The sequence below is a fragment of the Adiantum capillus-veneris genome, chromosome 16 (assembly GCF_014529385.1).
Source record: "Adiantum capillus-veneris isolate H3 chromosome 16, ASM1452938v2, whole genome shotgun sequence".
Classification (NCBI taxonomy): Eukaryota; Viridiplantae; Streptophyta; class Polypodiopsida; order Polypodiales; family Pteridaceae; genus Adiantum; species Adiantum capillus-veneris.
In genome coordinates this window covers 47239919-47251624 of record NC_140946.1, presented here as the reverse complement: position 1 = coordinate 47251624, position 11706 = coordinate 47239919, and the positions used below count along the sequence as shown (strand labels likewise).

At 39.6% G+C, this 11706-nt stretch overlaps 1 pseudogene; it reads left to right on the top strand.

Moving 5' to 3' along the window:
• The first annotated feature begins 5742 nt into the window (after window positions 1-5742).
• LOC147438987 (uncharacterized) lies at window positions 5743-10046 on the top strand (annotated as a pseudogene).
• The last annotated feature ends 1660 nt before the right edge of the window (window positions 10047-11706 follow it).

Below are 11706 nucleotides of genomic sequence, written 5' to 3'. Positions count from 1 at the left end.
TGAAATACAAAAGAAATTTTGTACTCACTATCTTGAGGTCGAGAATCATATGTCTTTTGAACATGTAAAAATGTTCTTTTGTGGATAAGTAATGTAATCAATACAAAACACACATACACACAAAGTAAACTTAAATTTCTTGAGTTAGCCGGGACAATGGCAACTGAGTACACTCTATCACGATCCGATGTGTATGTCCACTATCTCCACAAAGTCTTATAACTCCTACTGGAGTACAATGTTTGTTCTTATATAGGTATCGGGAGAAACTAAGTAACACTCACACTAAGGTTGTTATTAGAGATATCCACTAGCTTGACGTTCTGCTTTACTAACATAGTCATCATACTGGTGAGGTAGTGGGTCCATACACAATGGGCTTAGTACCTCATTGATTTTGGTGCTTGCAAAAGGGTGATACATGTGTGCACACGCGTGCACGCACGCACACACACACACACACACACACACACACACACACACACACACACACACACACATACAACTTTCCTCCCTTGGTGGTCATTTTCAACTTTCTATTATTTTATTCAAGGTGTGGAATAGACGATACATGCTCTATCAAGGGTTGTGTGGTTTCAATCAATTTTTTGCGCAATTCCAACCTTTGTTTCTCAACTTTGGATAAGAATAGGTCACCCATGTCTATTTTAATGTTTAGTTAGACTTTAGTTTAGCCACATAAGATTGCAATAAAGTGTCTAGCAGCTACAAGATTTATCTACCGATATAGATCGCTCATAGTTGGGAGTTTGTTTTGCTCCCTTAAGGAATTTTGTTGGGAATTTGTTTTGCTTCACTAAGGAAGTATCCCTCTCTTGGTGCTATTTCAATTGATCTTGACCTTGAGAAAGCTTTGTTGCCATAGTTGCTTGCTCACACTCTAATTTGGCTTTCAGTTTTTGTTTTGGCTGTCCAAAATTTCGTAAGGTCCTAGTGGATTTGTCAGCTGTATTGTTTGTTTGGTTTAACTCAGACAATTTCTCTTCATCGTTTTTTTTATTCATGGACTAAAGATTTTGTTACCACATGTATTAGCATAATTTACTAAATTTGTATCGATTGAGCTTGATAGAATATATATCATGTTCATTGGTGTCTTTCTTACTCTATTAGGATGTTTGGGACAATCCAAAATTCATAGCATGGTCCTATTTGTTGAGGTTGTTGCAGTGATGGTAGTGGATGCCCTTGTCTAGGTTGATATACCTTTGGTTTGTCATTCAAATTGGCTATAAACATCAAAGTGTTCTTGCTTGTTAGGTAGTGATCTCTCATTGGATGAGACACATGACTCTTTATTTGGCTTGGTATCTTTCAATAAAAGATCAAATTTTCTCCTGTATGAAATAGTCTCTTAAGCTACTCCATAAGCTTCATTAAATTCTTTGTAATATGTTGAAATTGGCACAAAGTGCTTGGATTTCTTGTGGTTTGATAGGGTAAGTGAATCTAATAGAAACTTTGTTGTCGTTAGGTAGTGGCAGTTGCTATCCTAGCACTGGTTGTGGCTTCTCACGTTCTAGTGTAACGTTGTTTTATCCCATTGGATATTTCGGTGGCGGTGGTGGTTGATCCATGGGTTGAGGATTGTATGGTCGCTCTCTAACATAGTTGCAATTGTAGTAGCACTCCTTCATCTCATGGTTCATCCACTTTTTTTTGATTGTGCAGCATTTTGGTTGTCATGGCATGCTTGCAACTACTGGTTTTGGTTGTAGATAGCATTGAGTGGTAGGATGATCACCTACACAAATGTCACACTTCTAGGTTTGAGGTTGTCTAACATTTTGTGCTTGTCTAAAGACCCGATTCATCTTTTTTGACTTCTTTGTCATTGATTTAGTTGACATAAGCTGCGTTTGCCTTCCGAGTTGTAGTTTCTGGTAGTGGAACTTTTAACATTGGTTCAGGCATGTGTTTCCTCTAAAATCTCGCCATAAGTTTTATAGGTGTTCACAAGGTACATTGCTTCTTTTGTTATTTCTCTAGAGAAAAAAAACCCTTCAAGTGAAGATTTTTTTAATAAAGTGTTTCATTTTTTCGACCTTCAACGAACAATACTACTAGTCCGTCTTGTTGGGGTACCTCTCTAAGTGGGCATCTCTTGAGATATTGTTTGAATTGTAGTGAAGCTTAGTTCACCTTTTTCTTGTTTTTTTGTTTTAGATCTACAAGACAATATTAATTATGTTTATCTCCCTTTTTGAAAACTCCATTGCAAACTTTGTTAAGAGATTTTTTATTGTGGTGAAAACTTCTCGATACAATGGTTGGAACCATGTCAAGACTGTTCCAAATCCTTTGTATTGGATATGGAAATCATACACTTGCTCCACTCTTAAGATTTGCTTAAATACATGTGCATGAGGATTCTTAGATTCACCATACTTCTTGCTCACACACTTGGCTACTTGTGATGCTCATTTGTTGTGGTTCCACCACATATGTGATCATTCTTGGGTCTCTCGCGAAGAAGTCTCTTCCTACTTCATGCACTCATGGACGAAATATTGGTGAAGTCCTCTCTAACATTCTTACTAGGTTTCTATCCACAAATTTAGTCCTCTTTGACCCCATTATAGCAATATATTATGTGGATTTCATGCCTGTCACGCCCCACTTATCAACTATGTAAGAGGAAAATACAATTTGATACTCGATTTCAATTTGTCATCATTGAAATATCTACCCCCATTGTAATAAACATGCACTACATCCTTGAATTGATCGGGTCTATCATCTACCATGATGTAATAACACTCCATCAAGTCTTTGTATATCTTGGCTCCCTGATCAATCAAATAGTATTGCAGTTGCATGAGTTTTATATTGGGTTTGGAGTTTTATATTGGGTTTGGCATTGGAATTTTCAATGACCTCGTCGTTGGTCTTAAAACTCACACGAATAGAACTCTCAGGCATGATGTGATAGGAATTTTTAGATGACGTACTCAACAAGCTTCCTTCTTGAATAGTCTCTAACAATTAAAAAGCATTGTTTTATGCTCTCTTTTGTGGATATGGTTCTAACTCTATTCCCTTGGATTGGATTCCTAGACTGATAAAGCCGTCCCGATCTTAGAAACATGAAAATTTTACCATGGGAGGACAATATAAAATCCCAACCCGTTATCCGATTTTCATGATTCTGGATACCTCCTCTTGGTTGTGTAAAGCTCAATGGCAATCCTTGAGTCTTCAACTTGAAATCCAAAAGTACTCAAACGTTTTTAACTTCTATGCTATGTACATTGTGAGTTTACTAGATTTTGTCGATTTATTGGTTCTAGGTTTTGAAACACTTTTGAGCTTTGTTAATACAGTTTTATTTATCAAAATTCAGATTGGAAATTATTAATGGGTTCTTTTTTCACTAGGGAATCTATGGTATAACTCTTATAGGAGGTGGTGAAAAATGATGGATCGTGCGATCCAACCTTGAGAAAGAGTTTGACTTGAAACTTTGCCAAGTAATTACCCCTGTATTATCTAGACATTGATGATACAATACTTTTGTCAAGTGACTACCCCTTGTATCTAGACATTGATGATACAATTCTTTTGCCAACCATGGATCATGATCCATGTTCCTCAACATTTGGTCTTGACCTCTGGCAGTTGACCACTCTCTATGTCTACCAATTATCTCTACAATCTTTTTCAATTTGAGTTTATTTTGATGGGCCAAACCCAAGCTTTTTGGTGTGTATTGTGGTTCTTGTTCTCTTTTCTAACCTTGAAACTTCTACTTGGTTTTTTATGTTTCAGCTACACTTCTTTGTGGTGGTTATGTGTGTAGTGAATATCTCTTTGGTCAAAAATCACTTCAGGGATGATGGGTCACAATCCATTATTCGTAGGACTTGAGTTTTGGATTTCACCACCGGTAGAGGAGGTCAATGGCATGTGTTTTCCAAAATCATTTCAGATTTGGATGTCAAAATCTCAGTATCCCCTTATATTTTGAATTGTTATGTCTAAATTCAAGGTCTTTTCCCAATTCCTTGGTTTTGATGTGCTTTTATGGAGTCTATTTTCATCCAAATGGTTAGTATTGGTACCAACAAGCGATAAATATTCAAGGTAAGCCCAACTGTTATTGTTGTTGATCTGAGATACATGGATCTAATCCATGCTTCTGCCAATTTGCAACCAAAATTTCCAGATATAAAGATATTATAAAGTTGACCTTTTGTAGCTTGGTTTCAATTTTCCCTGGTTCCTTACACTACTTTACAATTGTAAAATTTTATGGTCTTTTTTGCCCAAATATGGTTTTGGTCCAATTTTCCTATGACTTTTTATGGTCTACTTCACAAAATGAAAAAAACTTGAATAAAAACTTAATGGTGGTGGAATGCACAACACTCTGAAAGCAATGAGAAAATTGGCTATTGAAATGCTTTGTTTCAACCTTAATCACAAATACTCTTTGCTAGCAAATAATAGGCCTAGCCATTCCTCTACTTTTAAACGTTATCAAGTGAGAAAACCTCAATTTTTCACTATGTTAACAATGCAATGGAATGGATTTTCTCAGGAGTTTTGGATTAACGCAAGTATAGTCACAACGTCACTCGACCTTCATAGGACCAATATTAGCAGATTGCAATGATGGACGTCTATAACATAACTATTTGGCACTAACATAATCTCACGTTACAAGGTCACTCGACCTTCATAGGACCAATATTAGCGGATTGTAATGATGGACGTCTATAACATAACTATTTGGCACTAACATAATCTCATGTCAATACTGAAGGAAGCGATTGTAATGGGGCATGAAGATGTAAGGGTGTATGCCATACTGGCCGGGCGCTGGCCATTACTAACCCAAATAATTTTATAATACAAAGAGAATAAGGGACTATTGATACTTTATTAACTCAAAGATCCACCGCACCTCGTGTCTTACAGCACTGCTTTCTACACTTGCACTCGCATGCACACGCTCCACATTGCACCTCACAAGTGGTATCAGAGCTTCGGTTTTGCGCAGGTTTAGTGTGACGATTGAGTCGACGACTCCACAACGACAAGGGCATTGACGATAGTAGTTCAAGAGAAGCCCAAAATACAGATCTGAACTTAGGCATGTATATTCAGCTTGTATAGAGCTTGTGTACCAAGTCATTGTTGAATTTGGCAGAGAAATAGCAGGAACAAGAAGAGCTGCAACTCGTTTTCGCTGCTTTTGGCTCCCGAAACAACGTTTTTTTGCATATCTCCGCCATACGGAGTCGGATAGATATAATCCAGGAGTTTATCCTGGGGTTTTGGCACGTTTCAAGAACGCTGGTCATGTCAAAATTTTGAAATTCTTATCGCTGATTTTTTGCAGCAGTCTACAACAATCTCGACATATCGAAGTTTGACAGTTTGGTTCCTACATTGCAGAGCATGATGTGGTTTGCATTTTTGGCCATGTATGGCACACATAAGCATGCATCTTTACTGCATGTGGTTATACGCAAGATGCTGATATGGGCTTAAAAATTAACTCTGAAATTGTTAGTCAGGGGCTGTTGAGAAAGATTTCCATGCTTGGCAATGCCTTGGTTGATATGTATGCCAAACGTGCTACGGAAAAGCTGTAGGTTGTTTTCAGCAGACGCAAAGCAAGTATATCTCTCCAAATTCATTCAAGGCATGTGGCTTTGCGCAAGTGCTCGAGGAGCTTCGTGTCCTAAGTGTCGACTCTTAGAATGTGCTAATTGCATGATTTGCTCCACAAGGGCAGGGCCAGCAAGCTCTATTTTGTTTTCAACAGATGCGAAGCGAGGGCCTCTCTCCAGATGCAATCCCGTACACATGCATGAAGGCATGTAGCTCCACGCAAGAGGCTGATATGGGCAGAAAAAGTGCTTGGGGAGTTTCGTTTTCGGAATGTCGCCTCTTGAAATGGATTGATTACAGGTTGTGCAAAACAGATCGCAAGAAGGGTCTCTATCCAGACACAATCAACTACGCCTACACAGGAATCTAGAAGGCATGCGGGTCAGCAAATGCAATGACATACACAGCCATAGATATTAAAATTCACGATATGATCGCTAGTCAACGTTTGTTGGGAGTACAATTTCATGCTTGGTGGTGGTTTGATCGATATGTATACAAAATGTGGTGTTCTCACAATAGCACAAAATCTTCTTGAAGGGTATCCTCCCAGGGATGTCGTCTCTTGCAGCAGCGGGTTAAGTGCAGGAGATGTCCAACATCGTTGATACAAGCAAGTCCACTGGCGATAGACATTCAATCGCGCGGTGAGTAAACATTATTATTTTTTGATTTTTGACACTCAGAATGCAGTTAATGAACACACTGAAAATTGCACGCTGCCATGGGAATGGCACGTTCCCTCGTATTATAAAAATTGGGGAGGGCTGTGCAAAACCCCCCATGCAACGAGACTTGCATGTTTCCTTTTTTAAAAAAACATAAAAATGGAACAACAAACAATTAATAACATTGTATGATCATGAACATTGAGCTTGACAAAACTCTTAACACTAGAATGGTAACAGGACACTTTTATGTCCTTGGACACTTTTGTGTCCTGTTAAGTGACCATTTTTCTTGAATTATTTGAACAGTATGAAAATGAATTTTTAGGTGCTATATATCCACAAAGTTGCCTTATAAGCTGAAAAAAACTTAGCATTTTTTTTTGAGTATTGATCTCACCATTAACCTTACTCTTGCACAACATTTTTGAACCTAAACTGTGTGAAAAAACGGGTCCTGTTTTTGGCTTTTTTTCAATTTTTGGCAACTATACCACTCTAAACTTCATGTTTGTGAGGTTTAGATGGCTAGAGGTTAGGCCTTCATAGTTCTCAACATGTTTTGATGCTTGTAGGGAGAGCTAAGTGTTAACTTGAAAGTTATGACCAATTTACAAGAATTGCATAATCCTGTGTTTTTGCCAAAATTAGCACTTTTATGATTTTTTTGTTGGCTTTCTTGATATCCAAATTCAATTTTGATTGTGTAAGTGTAATGTATAACATAAAGCTAATCTTCCTTGAGCTTTGGGGGACCTAATATGCTATATAGCATAGTATATGATGATGGTTGAGTTTTTTGATTACTGAAGAATATGATTCATTTTAGAGTAGCAAGTATAACTTTCTCAATATTGCTAGTTTCCTAGGCCAATTGTGTGTATTTTGTAGGTAGTAACCATATCTAATCATAGACTACAAACTTGGCTAGATATTGAGTAGTTTCTATGGGTTTCTAGAGGTCACAATGCTAAACCCAATTTTTTCATGTTTGTTGTATTTAGCACTTTATCATTGCCCCCAAGGTTCCAATTGTAAGAGATCCATTATCCTTTTGACATGCTCCATGGCTCCTGTTGAATCCACAGGCCCAAAGGGAACTCAGAAAACATGTATATAGCATTTGTATTGAGCGTGACTATAGAAACTTTGATGATAGGTCCGTAGAATGGCAAAAATGCAACTTTTTTGTACCTATTTTTTTTGCCCAAAAAAAAAATGGTGAGGTAAAAGCAACCATATGTTTTGGTCACCAACCCATTGAAGTTAACGGGGCATTTTATCTCATGTCCTACAAAAATCTCCGCTCTTATTTATATGCAATCAACCGTAAGAAATTGCTGTTTTGGGCAAAATGCACTGGTTCATCAACTTTGGAGGCTTGTAGTGACCAAGGGATGAGAAAAATTACAAGTTTCTCATTTTTTCCATATGTAGTAGTTATTGAACTATAAGCTCATGAAAGGATTTTTCAACATGAGTGGATCTACTATGGTTTTGGAAATTTTTCCCAAAACCCTGAAAGGACACTTTTATGTCCTGTTAGGTTACCATTCTAGTGTTAACACTCCTTGTGGTTTTTGGCGAGGTATCCCTCTGAAGCACTACGATCGGTAACCAATTTATGCAGAGCTACATGACTAAACCATGACGATCAGTATCCCAAACAATCTCAGGTAAAAAAACCTAACACTCTTTCATGAAATCTCTCTCTCTCTTCTCTCTCTCTCTCTCTCTCTCTCTCTCTCTCTCTCCGAGTATCCAATTTTTTGTTCGATCTCAATTCGATGGAACATAGCTAACGAAGCAATCTACTTACCTTGATTATGTAAGAGCGATTTTGGAAACTCTAAAAGGAGAGGCAGTCCACGTGGATGGGTTTAATTGGACAGAGAAGTTGGAAAAGGAAAGGCATAAAAATAGAGTGAGAAAAGGCAGGGAAGTAATTTTTTTTTGTAAAATTTTGAAAATAAAGTGGGTGAAGGTGCATAAATAGAGTGAGAAAAGTAAGTGGTCGGGCTGCGTAATCATTGTTTGTGTGTGTTTAGAGAGAGAGAGAGAGAGAGAGAGAGAGAGAGAGAGAGAGAGAGAGAGAGTAGCTATTGCCGCAAACAACTGAGAGCACTTGCAGAGGAAGCACATGCCGAAGAGAGAGAGAGAGAGAGAGAGAGAGAGAGAGAGAGAGAGAGAGAGAGAGAGAGAGAGAGAGAGAGCAGCTATTGCCGCAAACAGCTGAGAGCACTTGCAGAGGAAGCACACAGGCCGAAGAGAGAGAGAGAGAGACCAGTTATTGCCGCAAACAGCTGAGAGCACTTGCAGAGGAAGCACAGGTAATTTTGTTTTTTTTTCTACTTTGCCATCATCTATTCTCTTTTCCTGGGCTCACTGCAGGTCGGAGAGAGAGAGAGAGAGAGAGAGAGAGAGAGAGAGAGAGAGAGAGAGAGAGAGAGAGAGAGAGAGAGAGAGAGAGAGAGAGAGAGAGAGAGAGAGAGAGAGAGAGAGAGAGAGAGCATCAGACATCTTCTCTACTTTCCTCGGGTCACTGTAAGTCGAAGAGAGAGAGAGGGAGATAGAGCTTAAAACTCTGCGCCGTCTTTAGCAGGTGCCAAACGGCAACCAAGGTCTGAGAGAAAGAGAGAGAGGCCATCTCTTTGCATCCGCTCAAAACACCCTAGAGATTTTTGGTTCTGCTCATGTGGCGCATATTCCGTAATCAATGCTCTCTAGGAGACAACATTACAGACAGGAATGTCCTCAAGCACTTTCTGTGCTCCCTAAAGTACACCAGATTTAGCCTACATATCGACCAAGGCATTGCGAAGCACGACAATTTTTTACAACCCGAGACTAACCATATCAGAGTGAATTTTGAAGCCCATATCGACATCCTGCATAGAGCCACATCCCTTCAAGATGCACACGTGGGTGATTTCATCCGGACAAAGGCCCTCACTTTGCATCGACCGAGCCTCCATTGGAAGATGAGGACTACTGTAGCACGATATGGGAGACGCCAAGTACGGCTATTTACAAAGGTGAGCATAAAGGAGTGGACCAGACCTTGGTGCGCAGTCCTCAGCTGCAACACACGCACACGCACACGCACACGCACACGCACACGCACACGCACACGCACACGCACACACACACACACACACACACACACACACACACACACACACACACACACACACACACACACACACACACACACACACACACACACACACACAGAATCAGCAAAAAAAAGTGCTCGATGAGCTCTCTGTCTGGAATGTTGTCTCTTGGATTGCTCCGATCACGGGATATGCCCAATAAAGGCAGGGCCAGGAAGCGTTGGGCTGTTTTCAGCAGATGCAAAGAGAGGGCAACTCTCCCAAATGCAATCACCTACGCTTGTATCTTCAAGGCATGTGGCATTATGCAGATGCTGATATGGGCAAAAGAAGTCACGATTATATTGTTAGCCGGAGGTTGTTGGAAAAAAACGAGGTACTTGGCACTGTCTTGGCATGTATACCAAATGTGGTGCACTTGAGAAAGCACAGAAAGTGCTTGAGGAGATTAATGTTCGAGGCGGCATCTCTTGGAATGCACTGACTGCTCCAGGATATGTACAAGAGGAGCAGGGCTAGGAAGCCGTGGACTGTTTTCAGCAGATGTGAAGCGAGAGATATCTCCATATGCAATCGTCTACGTGTATATCTTAAAGGCATGTGGCTCTATGAAAGATGTTGATATGGACACAGAAATTCACAGTGATATTGTTACTCAGATGCTATTGAAAAGAGATGTCATGCTGACACTCCCTTGGTCAATGTGTATGCCAAATGTGGTGCACTTGAGACAGCACAAATACTGCTCGAGGAGCTTTTTGTTCGGAACAACATCTCTTGGAATGAACTTATTGCGGGATACGCACAACAGAAGTCTGGCTAGAAAGCTCTAGGTTATTTTCAGCAAATGCATAGTGAGGGCCTTTGTCCAGATGCAATCACCTACACATGCATCTTGAAGGCATGTGGCTCTATGTAAGATGCTGATATGGCACAAAAATTCACAATTTCTTTGTTCGTCAAAGGCTTTTGAAAATAGAAGTCGTGGTTGGCACTCCCTTGGTCGATATGTATGTCAAATGTAGTACGCTTCAGAAAGCATACAAAAGTGCTTGAGTTGCTTCTTGTCTGGAATGTCGTCTCTTGGAGCGCACTGATTACGGGATATGCGCAACATGAGCAGGGACAAAAATCTCTAGACTTTTTTCAGGAGATGCAAAGTGAGTGTATCTCTCACCATTCAGTCAACTATAATTTTGTCTTGAAGGCATCTGAGATTATCAGTAAGAGAAGGACAAGACCATCACTCTTCTTCTCGTAGCTAGCTAACTCCTTTGCTAAACATTACCAGTGCTTCAATCACTTAGAGAATTTTGATAGCAGCTCATTTGGCTCTAACTTAGTGAATACCACGAACTTCGTGGAGATTCCCGTTGATACCACGTGTGGCTCTCTGCTACATGAGCTGTAGGTTTGCTCTTTTGTTTCCTCGTGTTGAATGTCGTTTAGGCCCAATGCTAGTGTAGGATGATCTGACAGACATGCGTATGCAACAAGTATGCTGTTATGACTCCAGTAAGGCCCTCCTTCCTTCTGCTTACTACTTGCTATCATGTCAACATATTTAAGGTTTTTGATTGCCTCGTTGACAGTACATATGGGGTGAAGTTGGTGAAGTCCCCTGCATCAAGCAATTGCAGATGCTGAAGCAGAAATTGATTTTCTTATTTTGGCTCTAGCTGAACATGGGATCGTTGTAAGGGTAAGAGGATTCTCCTGTACGATTATTCTGCAAATATGCTCTGCATTGGGATACCTGATTTTTATCTTAATACTTGAATGTGATGGAGGTGCTAGTATTTAGAATGAGAATTCTGTGGCTATGTTGCAAGGTGTGAATGTTTTAAAAGATCTAGAAACAACACAAGTTGCTCTTAGCTACTCTGTGTGTGCGCAATAAGAGTAATATTCAAAAGCTTCAAGAGAAGATATTGTGCCTCTATCAATAAGGCTATTACATGTCTCTTTACATAAAAGAAGCTTTTATGTTCATATTTGCACTCCTTTTCACATACATTGTAAATACCTGGCCATGGGACCATATGGTAATTGCTTTATTCTAAAATAGTGTGACCTTGAGAGCAACATCGCATTATTGGACAAACCAGAATTTGTTTAAATGTATCTTGTGAATCCTGCCGATCAAAAAAGAGGGTTGCGGGGTGTTTGGGCAAATATTGTGTCACTGGACAGGAAAACAGATATCAACTCATGGAAAGAGAGTGCCTTTGTCCTGATGAAATCACCTGCGAGTGCATATCTTGATTGCATCAAGCAAGGGC